Consider the following 15611-nt stretch of genomic DNA (forward strand, 5'->3'; position numbering starts at 1 on the left):
CAGGTGACACTTAAGACACACATCTTGTGTCCTTGTGAATCCAAACAAAGCATAGGCCAATGGGAAATGGGGATCATACAATGTCGGGAAATAATATAGCATAACGATTCAATGTCAAGTATATCCAATGCAATGGTATGAGATGCAATGCATGCTAGTGTCGCTCCCCATTTTCATAATCCAAAACATCATTTCCAAACTGTTAATACAGCCCGCCCTTTGGTAGCCCCGCCGCGACACGAGAGGAGGATTGGCTAGTGTCCCTGACCCTTGGTAACCCCGCGGCGTCATTATGGGGCCCAGCTAGCTCAACCACGCTAGGGCGACTCCCTAGTCCCCTCTAGGCTATATTAACCTCCGGCCCGTTGGTAACCTCGCAGCGACCGGGTTTCGCATAAAACCATTTCATCAAAAACACTTCCCTGAAATTCCCCATATTTATTTCAAGAACAATTTCTCCCATTTCATGCAAACCCAATGGTATGTGCATGTATATATGTTCCATACATTCAATGTCATGGCATTTAAAATTCTACACCATAAAATTAAACATTTAACATGTTCAACATCTCCCAAGTAATTATTAACACATTAAGATATAACAAAATACATTTAAGCATGCTTTACACATAAAACAACTCACATTCAAATACATTAATTTCTCTAGACAACATTTAAAATAATCATTGATACAATTAACTTCTAATTAAGCATGCTTGGCACAACAAATGATTATAACTCACAATGGAACAAGAAGGTAGTGGATTAAGGTGTCCCTACCTCAAATTTGCACAAAACCCTTAAAATGGGTCTTGAATTTCGAACTCTAAGAAGGGCACCAAATCTGGAATTGTTCGTATGGATGCGTAGAGCTCGTCGTGGGTTTCGTTTTGCCTCAAACGGCACCTTAATCCGATAAGAGATGAGAGAGAAATTAAGCCTTGAAGCTTGAAACCATAAAAAGAAAAAAAGCCCAGAGAGCTTTTGGAATGAGAGAGAAGCTGATACGCAGAGAAGAAGAAATAAGTCATTATATTGGCTTATAAATCATGTGGGCCCCACAGGTGAATAACATTTTATTTAACTTTAACATATATATATATAAATATATATATATAAAGTTAAAAACATTACATTCTCCCTGACTTTAAAAAAGATTTCGCCCCTGAAATCAAGCCATATCTGAGAGAGAAAACAACTCTGGATACTTAGAGCGAACCTCCTGTTCGAGCTCCCAAGTAGCCTCCTCGACTCCGTGGTGTCTCCAAAGGACTTTCACCATTGGTATCGTCTTGTTCCTTAACACCTTTTGTTGTGTGTCAAAAATCTGAACTGGTCCTTCCTCGTAGGAAACATCCTCATCAATGTCTACATCAACCCAACTCAAAATGTGAGATGGATCTGGCTCGTACTTCCGTAACATCGATACATGGAAAACATTGTGGACCCTATCCAACTGTGGTGGCAAAGCAAGTCTGTAGGCAACCTCTCTTACACGGTCCAAAATCTCAAATAGTCCAATGAATCGTGGAGACAACTTGCCACTTTTCCCGAATCTCATCAATCCCTTCCGTGGAGAAACCTGAAGAAAAACGTGGTCTCCCACCTCAAAGGATAACGACCGTCTCCGCTTATCCGCATAACTCTTCTGTCGGCTCTAAGCTGTAAGTAACCTCTGTCTTATCAACTTAATCTTCTCAGTAGTCTCGAGTATAATGTCAGGTCCTAAGGCGGCTGTCTCGCCTACTTCAGTCCAACAAACAGGAGACCTACAAGGTCTACCATACAACGCCTCAAATGGAGCCATCTGAATGCTCGCCTGATAACTATTGTTGTAGGCAAATTCAATAAGTGGAAAGTGATCCTCCCAACTACCACCCAAGTCAAGCACACATGACCGAAGCATATCCTCCAAAATCTGGATAGTACGCTCCGACTGACCGTCAGTCTGTGGATGGAATGCCGTACTCAGGTGCAATGCTAAGCCAAACGCTGCTTGAAGTCCTTCCCAAAACTTCGAAGTGAACTTAACATCCCTATCTGAAACAATGGTTACTGGAACTCCATGCAACCTTACAATCTCCTTCACATAAAGAACACCAAGCTTCTCTGCATCATCTGTTGCCTTAATAGGCAAAAAGTGAGCCGTCTTAGTCAATCTGTCAATGATGACCCATACGGACTCATTGCCCCTTCGTGACCTTGGAAGACCTGTCACAAAATCCATAGCAATATGCTCCCATTTCCATTGCGCTACAGGTAATGGTTGTAACAAACCGGCTGGTCTCTGATGCTCGGCCTTCACCTGCTGACAGGTAAGGTATCTAGCCACAAACTGTGCAACATCTTTTTTCATCCCGTTCCACCAATACTGACGTCTTAAATTGTGATACATCTTGGTACCACCTGGATGAACTGCAAAGCGGGAAGTGTGAAACTCCCGTAAGACGTCCTCACGACAAACAGTAGGAACCACCAACAAACCCCTGAACCGTAGACCCCCATTTGTATACAAAGCCCAATCTTTCACTGTCTCACCACTGGAGATCAAAGCGTGAATGGCATCTAAATCCGGGTCATGTCTCTGTGACTCAATCACTCGTACAACAAGAGTAAGCTGAGCCATAAGACTAAACAAGAATGCCAACTCGCTGTCAACATCATCATCAAAACAATACAATCCCATCTCTGCCAAATCCTTAAGCATCTTCCACTTCCGAATAACCAGATAGGCCAAAGTTCGACGAGATTTTTGGCTTACGGCATCTGCTACCACGTTTGCCTTGCCCGGATGATACTGCAAGTCAAAAATTATAATCTTCCAAGAATTCAACCCATCTTCTCTGTCTATTGTTCAAGTCTTTTTGGGAGAAAAGGTACTTGAGACTTTTATGATCCGAGTACACCTCGAATCTTTCACCATACAAGTAGTGTCTCCAACACTTCAAAGTAAACACAACTGCCGCCAACTCCAAATCATGAGTAGGGTAGTTGTACTCGTGAGTCTTCAACTGTCGAGACCCATAAGCCACTACTCTACCATCTTGCATCAACACACACCCTAAACCATCAGGTGAAGCATCACAATAGATCACATAATCCAAGCCACGCTCAGGTATCACCAACACTGGAGCCGTAGTCAATCTTGTCTTCAATTCCTGGAAAGATGACTCACAGGCTTCATTCCATGCAAATTTAATCCCTTTCCGGGTTAAACGGGTCATAGACGCTGCTAAACGGGAGAAATCTTTCACAAATCTCCGGTAGTAACCCGCTAGACCAAGAAAACTACGGATCTCAAACACATTCTTGGGTTGCTCCTAATTCAAAACAGCTTCAATCTTTGATGGATCAACTGACACTCCGCCTTTTGAAACAACATGTCCCAAAAATTTCACCTCTTGTAGCCAAAATTCACATTTCTCATATTTGGCATACAACCGGTGCTCCCGCAAAATTTGTAAAACAATACTTAAATGGATCTCGTGCTCCTCCCGAGATCGTGAATACACAAGAATGTCATCCACGAAAACTACCACAAACTGGTCCAAGTAATCGTGAAAGACGCGGTTCATTAAGTCCATGAATGCCGCTAGAGCATTAGTCAAGCCAAAAGGCATAACAAGGAACTCATAGTGTCCATACCGTGTACGAAATGCTGTCTTTGGGATATCCTCATCCCTAACCCGCAACTGATAATAACCAGACCTCAAGTCAATCTTGGAGAAACAACTGGCTCCCCTCAACTGGTCAAATAAATCATCTATCCTTGGCAGAGGATACTTGTTCTTGATGGTAGCGCGATTCAACTTCCGATAATCGATGCACAACCTCAAAGAACCATCTTTCTTCTTAGCAAACAAGACCGGTGCGCCCCATTGTAACACACTCGGTCGGATGAAACCTTTCATCCTCAAATCATCAAGCTGTCTTTTTAATTCCTCCAATTCAACTGGTGCCATACGATACGGTGCCATAGAAATCGGCGCGGTACTTGGCATTAACTCAATAGAGAACTCCACTTCTCGGTGTGGAGGCAACTCTGTCAAATCCTCTGGAAACACATCCAGAAAATCACGAACAACTGCAGGATAATATTCTTCCACAACATCATCCTCTTCGGCTATAAGGGTAGCCAAAAAGTAATCACCACGACTCCGTCTACGAATTCCATAAAACGATGAAATGTGGGAATCACTCCGATCTCCCACGAAAAAGAAACAGTCTCCCTCGGGAGTACAAACTGTAACCCTTTCTCTTAAACAGTCGATCGTGGCATGAAAAGAAGCTAACCAATCCATCCCGAGAATGACATCAAAGCTAGTCATTTCTAGGAGGATAAGGTCAAACACAAAAGTCCGCCCGGCTATCACAATGGAACAGTCCCTCACGACTCGGCTCAAAGACACTGAAACTCCAACTGGCGTATCAACACATAACGCCCGATCCATAAAACTGACCTCTAACCCCGATGCAAGTGCAAATGATGATGAAATGAAAGAATGAGATGCACCAGAATCAAACAAAATATGGGCCCAAGAACCAAACACTGGAAATATACCTCGGAGAACTGAAGATCCAGGAGATGCATCAGTTGGTGCAAGGGCAAAGACACGCCCCTACGGTGCCTGTGCCTGTGAACTACTAATCTGAACATCAGACTGTTGTGCCGACACAGTAGGAGTATCCCTCCTAGCTGGTCGTGAACCCTGAAAAGACAAGGCAGGCTGTGGTGGTGGCGGTGGTCTGAAACCTGATTAAACCGTAGCTGACTGTTACGGCCTCTGCCGTGACCCTCTGCCACTAGTGGTGCCTGCTCCTTGACTCGGACAGTCCCAAATCAAATGGCCCTACTGGCCACACCCATAACAAGCCTTCGGAGCTGAAGAAACTGAAGTCAATCTCATAGGACAACTGGATTTATAATGCCCAGGCTGCTGACATTGAAAGCAAACAACTGCACTCCTATCAGACCCAGCTGGCAACGGAGTGTTAGGAGCAGATCGTACAGACTGCTGTCCCTGAAACTAAGATGGACCGCCCCTATTCCTTTTCCAAGAAGATCCTTCTGAAGATGGCCCTGCACCCCTTTTTTGCTTCAACTGCTCTCTTCTTGCATCCTTCTCTTTATTATCAGATTCCAGCATCAAAGCCCTTTCCACTGCTTCAGAGTAAACCTTAATGAACTGTGCTGTGATCAACGGCCTCATCCGATCATTAAGACCAGAAACAAACTTCCGAGTCTTGTTAACTTCATATCTCACCATTTCTGGAGCAAAGCGAGAAAGTGAAGTGAACTTGTTTTCATATTCTGCCACTGACATGCTCCCTTGGATAAGGTTATGAAACTGGTCTTGTAACTCCTATCTTTTGGAAAGCGGAAAGTACTTTTCATAAAACAATTCCTTAAACTTGTCCCAACTCATCTCTTCTACCTTGTATCAGCTCGTAACTGACTTCCACCATAATTTAGCATCCTTAGCAAACTTATAAATAGCTAGGATGATCTTCAAATGATCCTCTGTCACATCCATAGAAGTCAATTGAGTTTCAACTTGCTCCATGTGGTCATCTGCTATCATTGGATCCGCACCGCCCTCAAACATAACCGGCATCAGCTGAGAAAACCCCTTAATAATCTTGAGACGCTTCTGAGCTGGCGTCTCCTCAACTTGAACTGTAGGTTGTGGTGCCGACTGCGACTGAGCAGCAATCGTTGCCCTCACGACATTTTGCAACAAACGATTAAACTCCAGTGCCACAGAACCTTTACCCACTTCTACGGGTGCTTCAACATTATCCCTCCTTGTGGGGACAGCTCTCAGGGGAATCAAGTCCCTAAGAAGTGTGTCCTCATCATTTAGCTCCTCCGGATTGGAGCTAGAGCTCTCACCAACATCACCCCTAATCGGTCTAGGGCCAACTTCCCTGATTTCCTCACGCCGTGACATCGTTCTATAAAACAAAGGAAACAATTCAATAACAATAACACTAAGGTCCAACAGTGAACAACCCAACGCAAAAACATACTGTACAAACATTTAGCATGTAATACTATGCAATGAACACATTAATATAGGCATATAAGCACGTAAACAAGTAAGTAGTTGAGCATGCTTTTTCACATAGCAAAACACTTTTCCAAACAAGCAAATAACAATACAAATGACTTCCCAGACAACCATAGGTAAGCCTCTACTCGTCGTCCTAATGGTATTCGAACCATCGCTCTGATACCAAATTTGTAACGACCCTAGCTGATGCCAAAATTTTAAAAAATATTCGGCATAACCTCCCCTAAAAATGGGCCTTCAACAACCTGTCCCAATACACAAAACAAAAAAAATATACTCCAGCATCCCATTCATCACACCTCAACATAGTTCCTTTCATGGTGGAACATCCACACACCAAATAATCTAAATTATCATAATCACAGTCCCAAAATACAAGATTAATATTTAAAATCCCCGTCTTACAACGTTACATGATACAATTGCATGAAAACATATACCATAATTCCACTAGTTTCATTTATATCAAACAAAAGATAAGTTCGTTCTTAAGTTATAAGGCCATGAATACTAACTTAGTTACATTTCCACAACTACGAATATACATAGAACGGTCAAAATACAAAATAGCAAACAACCTTCTAACAACTTTCAAGCTTGAGGTGGATTGTCATCCACCAGTTCATTTCCAAGACCTGAAAAAAATAATATAAATAGTAGGGTGAGCATAAAGCTCAGCAGGTGACACTTAAGACACACATCTTGTGTCCTTGTGAATCCAAAAAAAGCATAGGCCAATGGGAAATGGGGATCATACAATGTCGGGAAATAATACAGCATAACGATTCAATGTCAAGTATATCCAATGCAATGGTATGAGATGCAATGCATGCTAGTGTCGCTCCCCATTTTCATAATCCAAAACATCATTTCCAAACTGTTAATACAGCCCGCCCTTTGGTAGCCCCGCCGCGACACGAGAGGAGGATTGGCTAGTGTCCCTAACCCTTGGTAACCCCGCGGCGTCATTATGGGGCCCAGCTAGCTCAACCACGCTAGGGCGACTCCCTAGTCCCCTCTAGGCTATATTAACCTCCGGCCCGTTGGTAACCTCGCAGCGACCGGGTTTCGCATAAAACCATTTCATCAAAAACACTTCCCTGAAATTCCCCATATTTATTTCAAGAACAATTTCTCCCATTTCATGCAAACCCAATGGTATGTGCATGTATATATGTTCCATACATTCAATGTCATGGCATTTAAAATTCTACACCATAAAGTTAAACATTTAACATGTTCAACATCTCCCAAGTAATTATTAACACATTAAGATATAACAAAATACATTTAAGCATGCTTTACACATAAAACAACTCACATTCAAATACATTAATTTCTCTAGACAACATTTAAAATAATCATTGATACAATTAACTTCTAATTAAGCATGCTTGGCACAACAAATGATTATAACTCACAATGGAACAAGAAGGTAGTGGATTAAGGTGTCCCTACCTCAAATTTGCACAAAACCCTTAAAATGGATCTTGAATTTCGAACTCCAAGAAGGGCACCAAATCTGGAATTGTTCGTATGGATGCGTAGAGCTCGTCGTGGGCTTCGTTTTGCCTCAAACGGCACCTTAATCCGATAAGAGATGAGAGAGAAATTAAGCCTTGAAGCTTGAAACCATAAAAAGAAAAAAAGCCCAGAGAGCTTCTGGAATGAGAGAGAAGCTGATACGCAGAGAAGAAGAAATAAGTCATTATATTGGCTTATAAATCATGTGGGCCCCACAGGTGAATAACATTTTATTTATCTTTAACATATATATATATATATATATATATATATATATATATATAGTTAAAAACATTACAGATATTTTTATTTTTAGGGGAGGTCCGAGTAAATTGTCAAACCAGAGGGGAGGTCCCTATAATTATGGCAAACTATAGGGGAGATTTGTGATTTGAGTAAATTATCATGTCCACGTAGACGGCCATGATGGGTGTGTTGCCACGCTTAAGTGGGTGTGCAATGTGGCCAAGTTTTACATTTATAAGAGTCACTATTACCTCTAACTACAAAATATAGATAGGGCAAGTAGGGATCGTCCCAAGCGATTGGTGGGTCGTATTGGGTTGTGGAATCGAGATTAGGGTTAGCAGGTCGAGTGATCAAAAGTTTGGTTGGTGATTGAATTACACTAATGTGCAATTTAAATTAAAGTAACAATAAGATGTAATAGAGAGAGTAAAAGAGAGAGATGGAGATCTTGGGGTTTAGAGATCACCACTAAGTATAGCTTTTCTACACCTTTAATGAATGATTAATGAGGGGAAAACATGTATTGCAACAATAATGTGTGTGTGGTTGTTTCAACAAGTATGGATGACAAATTAAACATATATTGTATAAGCAACATGGTGGATAGTACAATATATCAAACTAAGCCATTAATCTTTCCTTTAAGCTCACAATCCAAACACATCACAAGGTTAGAGACATATGCTACTTGCATTCATAAGCATGGAACATCAAACAACAAGTATGGATTATCTTCCCATTTAATATCTAAACTACAACTACACTACAATTAAGCTGTGACGGGCCAAGTTTTTTAACCCGATGCATTGGTGATGAATCGAAAGTTGATCCGGTAACGGATCCGAATGCGGAAGCAAAAGATGAAACTGAAGTCTTTAGAGATATAAACCATCTCTAAGACACCAATGTGACCTTCCATGAAGTCACGAAGCTCAAAGAGAATGAAAGCAAAAACAAGGGTCAAAACGGGCAAAAACCGTGAACTAAGGGGTAAAATGGTTAATTCACCATTAAAAGGAGGAACTTGACTCTAAAAAAGTCAAACAAGGTTAAAAAAACTTAACTAATCATTTCACAACATTCCAAGAGGTTCTAAGAACATTGGACATGAATTCCTCAAAATGCCCTATCATGGTTGAAGTGAAAACTGATACTACTTCACTAAAATATAAATAAATCCCACTATGTTTATAATATGAGGATGGGATTGGTACCATTGGAAAGCTGACTCAAAATCCATAAATTTAGGCTCAAGAATAGCCCTATTTGGATTTAAAACAAAGGAGTTATGATCTTTTGAAGTTGGAAGATCAGTGCTGAAACTGAACTGAAGCTGTGCTCGGGATCTACCTATTTCGGTCGACCGAAATGATCCATCGGATGACCGAAATGAACAAAATTCTTGCTGAAATCATGATTTTGAAGGTTGGTTGTATCAGTAGACCGAAATGAACCATCGGTCGACCGAAATAAGCCATCGGTCGATCGAAATGGCCCCGAACAGTAGAAATGGCTACTGGAAATGGGTTTTTACTGTGCCTTGATGATTCCAAATGCCATCGGTCGACCGAAATGAAGTTTTGGACGACCGAAACACCACGAAAACCTGCTGTAAGACCTGCTATGATCAAGAATTGTTGAGACTTCACCCAAGTCTCTAACTTCAATATGAATATGAACAAAAAACATGTTTTAAAGCTATATAAGCATGTTCACAAGTGTACTTTACATATTGAAATGTATTACAATGGCCTATGGCCTCATTACATGTCATTTACTTAAATTCACATGCCAAACCTCAAAGTTGGAAAAGTTTACATTTCAAAGGCAAAACTTGGAATTTAAGTACATACACTTGAAATTTAAAGTCTATGGCCCTTGGCCTCATGTCATACAGATCAAATACATTGAAAGGAGCGTACTTATGTACACTTTACATGATTAGAATCAAATATACATGTTTTTGACATATAAAGCTACAAAGACATTCCAAGCCAATCTTCACAAAAATGGAAATCTTTAAGTCCACAAGTCATCCAAGCATAATGAGAGTCTCAACTTTAATTCTTGTACCTGAAAAATGTTCCCACTACGTGGGTGAGTAACATAAAGTTACTCGTAGGAAATGAGCATGCATCGACCTACGTTTTATAACTTTATCACCTTAAGGTGAAACATGTTAAAGGAGCTCATGCCACCTAACGTCTATGTCAAAGTGAGACTCAGGGATCATCCTAAACTACTCATAAACCAAGTATACAAACACGAGTATACTAAGCTAAACAATTACGCACAAGACAAGTATACATGGTACAAGTATACTAAGATAAACAAATACGCACAAGACAAGTATACATGGCAGAAGTATACTATGATAAACATATACGCACAAGACAAGTATACATGGCAGAAGTATACTAAGATAAACATGGGGCAAATATACAGGTTCAAGTATACTAAATAGGATTCATATACCCAAAGTAAGCATCAATTCTCAAGTTACAAATAATCCATGATTAACAACTTGAAATTAAATACGAAATCAAATAGTGGAAAGGTTAGGACATGCAGTAGCTAGACTAAGCAAGTATTTTCGGGTAATTACGACCCACAATGTACCACCTAGTGCGCACTTATGACTTGGAAGACTCTTGTCTCCGTACTAGAGCAAAACCCTAGCCATTACATAAATTATGTCCTCACAAGCTTTCCAAAACTAATAAGTTCAAAACTTATACAAAATCAAATGCAAGTTACCACATTCCATGCACAAGTAAGGTTGAAACCATGCAATCCATGCCTTAGAGTTTCAATTCTAAAATGACATACATGATGTCAACACAAGGTGTACGATTCATTTCACAAGGCAATCATATATTCAATATTGGAAACAAGTTCTTATGAATATAAATTTAACAACAATGCACTCAATACTTAAAACATAACAAAGTGATTTCATGACAAGTCCAAATCCATGATTTAAATATAGAAACAACTTCTACAACACATTTAAAATCCATGGAACAATGAGATAGAATTTAATTAAATCATGATAATTAAATATCTAATTTCCAAATCAACTCTAAAGGGTCCCAAACTAACATGTGCTAGTACACAGGTCCTAGTTATCACAATTATCAAGTTAAAAACTTAATTAAGCCAATGGAACTACTAAATAGATTTTAATTAATTCTTTTAATTAAAATCTCTAGATTTTCATATTTATCCAAATGCTCTCAAATTAAAGTATGTTAAACAACATGCCAAGATTTAATTTAAAAGCATATTACATGTCAATTTCATGCAAGGTACGACCATGTGAATTAATCTTTCACAAAAGATAAATATTAAATAAAATGTGCAATTCTTATTCAATAAATCTCAATTTAATATATGTTAACAAATATATTAAAACTAAATTTTCTAGCATGCCACAATTTAAATCCAAGTTATATATCATCATAAAAATTGAATCTTATACAAAGAAATAATTATTACTAATTTTCTAGATTTGATACAAGGCATACATATAAGTTGTATAATCATGAGAAACACTCAATACAACACATACAAAATTCTAAAATATTCCCTATCTCTATTTGAGATGAAATCTCAAATCCCCACCAAAATGAATGTGCTCCGAATCCGACGAAATTTCTAGGTTTTGTCGAGGACAACACCGTGAACATAACCCCCAAGGAAGCCCCATCAAATTCACATATTGACTTCAAATCTGAACTTAAGAAATGGCCAAAACTGAATTCTAATAAGGGGGAATGGTAGAGCACGTTGAGGGGAGTAATAAACGTTAAGGCCGAAGACTTTTCATCAAGGAAAAGTGGACCAAAAGAGGAGAGAGAAGATGGCAGCCATGGCTGCAATGGATTCTGGCCAGAAGAGAGGAGAGAGAGAGAAAACTCAGATATTTTCTTATCTCACACCCTATTTATAGAAAAACCCTAAAAGTGCCCCGAACGGGCCCCTCCGAGTCCGGAAAAGTCAAATTCGCGTAGACGCGCTCAAATGGCAAAACTCCTTGAACAAAAAAGATTCACAATGAGAAAATATGAATAACAGAAGAAACGGCGTCAAAAATTGAGTCCCGAACAGAAAGTTATGCCCTAAACAAGTATGGCGCTAATCGGGGCCAGAAACCCTGAAACTGAAAAATATCGACCAGAAGGGCATTCTAAGAGTATATGACTCGACGAAAAGTGAAAATGAATCCCGTACGAGGATCCAGGCTCTAGACGAGGTATTTTTGCAATAACTTTTGTTAATTGCATAATGGCCCCTCCAAAAAGTAAAAACTGCACTAATAGCCCAGAATGAAAATATCTTCCAAAAATATTTTCTTAAAAACCCCTGAAATAAAATATCTTCAAAAGATATTTATGAAAAATACCCCAAGAAAAGAAAATAATTCCAAAGAACTATGCATCCATGCTTTTATGGACACCAGGAGCAACCAGAGTACTTTCTTACAAAAGTAAAGATACGTATTTCGTGGAAACCACTTAGAATGAAGATACATGAAATCAAAAACCAACTCTGAATGCAAGAAGTGTGGTTTTGCAAACAAAGTGACAAACGGGGAAAAGATAAAATATGGAAAAAGACGAAATAGGGAAACTGACAAAAAGTGAATAGTGTCGAAAACGAAAAATATGGAAATGACTCGATCCTCAAAGGAAGTTGTCATTCCAAAGAAAAGAGTCTCGAAAATCACTCCAGAGCACTCGAGACGACACTAAGCGACGAGGAACTGAACTCTAAAAGGAAAAGATCAACGGGAAAAAAAATATCCGTGAAAATCTGAGAAAGGGAAAGGAATGAAAATGACCGGGTCATTACATAAGCTAAGGACATGAAATTAAACTAATTAAACTAAGGGAGAGGCATAATCTATCAAGAAATGAGTATGAACCATTAAATAAACCACAAGAGCATTCTATTAAGCACTATGTCTTGATAATCTCTAGATCCATAGCATCAACACACATAGACATGCATCAATAACACAAAATCTAGAGATAAACACATGAACATCTATTCTAGCATACATAGACATATGGATAGAATGAAATGGTCAATTGGAAGAATTAAACCACACAAATCATTGAATAAACAAGATCTATGTATAAATAAATGTCAAAACAGGTATCACAATACAAATCCCTTAATAATACACAATTCAAGATGTAGAAAGCATGCTTAGGGCTAACTCTAGCCCCAAGAAGATGTCTAGCCACTCATAGATGATGTCTTCCAACCCTCAAGGGCAAGCTCCAAGGACGAAATCTGCTCATTGGTTGATGAAGAACCTCCAATGGTGTCTCTAGCCTCCTTTTCTCCTTTGCTTCCTCACTAAGAATTCTCTAGCCTCCAAGTCTCTATTCTCTTGTATATTGTCTTGTCTTCCCTCTATTGTATTCTCCCTCAAAAAGGTGCCTCTTATTCCTTATATAGGTAGGTCAAATGTCACCCAAATGAGCTAGGTTCGTACACCAATATTCTCCCAATGATTGGATAGAAGATAACTTTTTATGAGCTGGCAATTTAACTTTTTCACACTGGAGGAAGTTCGATCGATCGAACCTTGGACTTAGATCGATTGAACATGGCTGAGATCTATCGAACTTAGGCTGGATTGATCCACGATGGCGACGTCTTTTTGGATAAGGATAAGTTTGAGATATTTTTAGAGATATTTTTGGGAAAAGGATAAAAGTGATTGGTAGGGTGGTACAGCTGGATAAGATCTAACATGTGGATAAGGACAAGAAAGTTCGATCGATCAGAGAATCAAGTTGGATCGATCGAACTTTGAGATCTTTGAATAGGGACAAACATGGCTCAGATCCATCTTGAAGTGCTGAGATCGATGAAAGTTGGATCGATCGAACTTTTCTTGAGATCGATCGAAGTTGCTGAAATTCCATCATTTGCTTCCTTTTGCTCTACTTTGCTCATTTCTGCTCTTATTTGGCTGAGTTAGCTTATTTTAGGGATAAGTACCTAAAAACGGAAATAACACGAAATCAATACAAAGCGGGAAAATAAGATAGATAAAGGTTCTAGAATACCTAAGCTTAAGGAGTTTAAATGCGCACTTTTCAGCGCTCATCAGGCCACATAGACTCGGCTAGACAAATATGCTCAACACTTCGGTGTAAATATCATTTTTCTAAAAATATATTAAAAAAATATTTCTGAAAAGTTAGATTCAAATGGATTACTCACATGTCTACATGACACTCCTATGTGGTGGGGTTTTACACACGCATTTGTGAGTAGTCCGTTATTAATAGTAGGATTAAGAGAAAAAATTTTGTTTGGTTCCCATTTTCAAAACTTATTTTTCTCAAAACTAGATTAATAAAGAAATGATATCAAATAATCTTCAATAATTATTGTATAATAGTTTTTTATTTTTTGAATTTTTGGGAATAATTTTTTAGAAACTCAACCAAGACTATGTAGTTAAATAAACATGATTAAGCATTAGATTTGTCTACATGGGTAGTTGTGGGAAAATATTCCGATATTGACTTTCATAAATTATATTAATTTTTGAAGTTTATCCGATAAATTATATTGATATTTGTAGTTCGTGAGACCTTCATATGAACCTGTCATATATTTAAATGATCGATGAAAAATGAAATTGAGGCGAAAAATGGAATACTACACAATTAAGTTTAGTCCTTTAGTGCATTATCATCTTTTGCCAGTGAAAATGTAGTTGGGACAATTGCTTTAGACTTGACTAATATCATCAACTTGTGCCAGTGAAAATAGATGGATTGGGACCAATTTGTGCAAGTGGAAATAGATGGGATCATTTATGTGATTCTAAAGCAGCAGGGGGCATCGTTTTTAAAGATGTTGAAGCGTTTAATTTGGCTCTCCTTGCTAAGACTGCTTGGAGGATGGAAACAGGTGACGAGTCTTTGTTGTACCGCTCTCTTAAATTGAAATATTTCAAGAATTGCACCTTTGTGGATGCTCCCAAAAAACCCAATGCATCTTATGCATGGAAGAGTATTTGGTCAGCGAGAGAAGTTATCAAGAAAGGTATGAAATGGCGAATAGGTGATGATGCGTCCATTAACTATTGGGTTGATAATTGGGTGCCAGACCCCTCCAATTTTACGGTCACTTCCAAGCGACTTCAGGCTGGTTTCTCTTCGGTTGCTTCCCTGATTAACCATTTTTCCCACTCTTGGGATTTTTCCTTGGTTCGCAGGTCTTTTAATGAGAAGGATTGTAAGCTGATTTTTCAAATTCCATTGAGTTTTTGGGATGGTCCTGATCGCAAGGTATGGGGTCTTACCAGCAATGGCAGTTTTTCTGTTAAGAACGCTTATCATGTTGCATTGTCTATCCTTCGGCCCCCTCGTCTTCCTCCTCCTTTCGATGGCTGTAGTTTTGATCCTCTTAAAAGATTTTTGTGGAAAGAGGTGTGGCGTCTCCGAGCCTATAAAGTGCAGAATTTTATGTGGCAATGTCTCCATGAACGCATTCCGGTTAATCAACAACTTTTCAAAAGGGGTGCTTCGGATGTTGCATGTTATGCATATTGTGGAATGTTCGACGAAACGGTGGATCACCTTCTTTGTACTTGTCCGTTTGCCTGCCAAGTTTGGAAGCTATGCCCACTTCGTATTGATTTCTCTGAGGTACAACCTACCTCTTGGCCAAAGTGGTGGTTTGAGTTGTGTGAGCGTTGGTCTTCCTTGGCAGAAGCTGCCGATTGTTGCG

Source organism: Cornus florida, unplaced genomic scaffold (genome assembly GCF_030987335.1).
Source record: "Cornus florida cultivar Cherokee Brave unplaced genomic scaffold, ASM3098733v1 CherokeeBrave_3.0.0_Hap2_Chr04, whole genome shotgun sequence".
NCBI lineage: Eukaryota > Viridiplantae > Streptophyta > Magnoliopsida > Cornales > Cornaceae > Cornus > Cornus florida.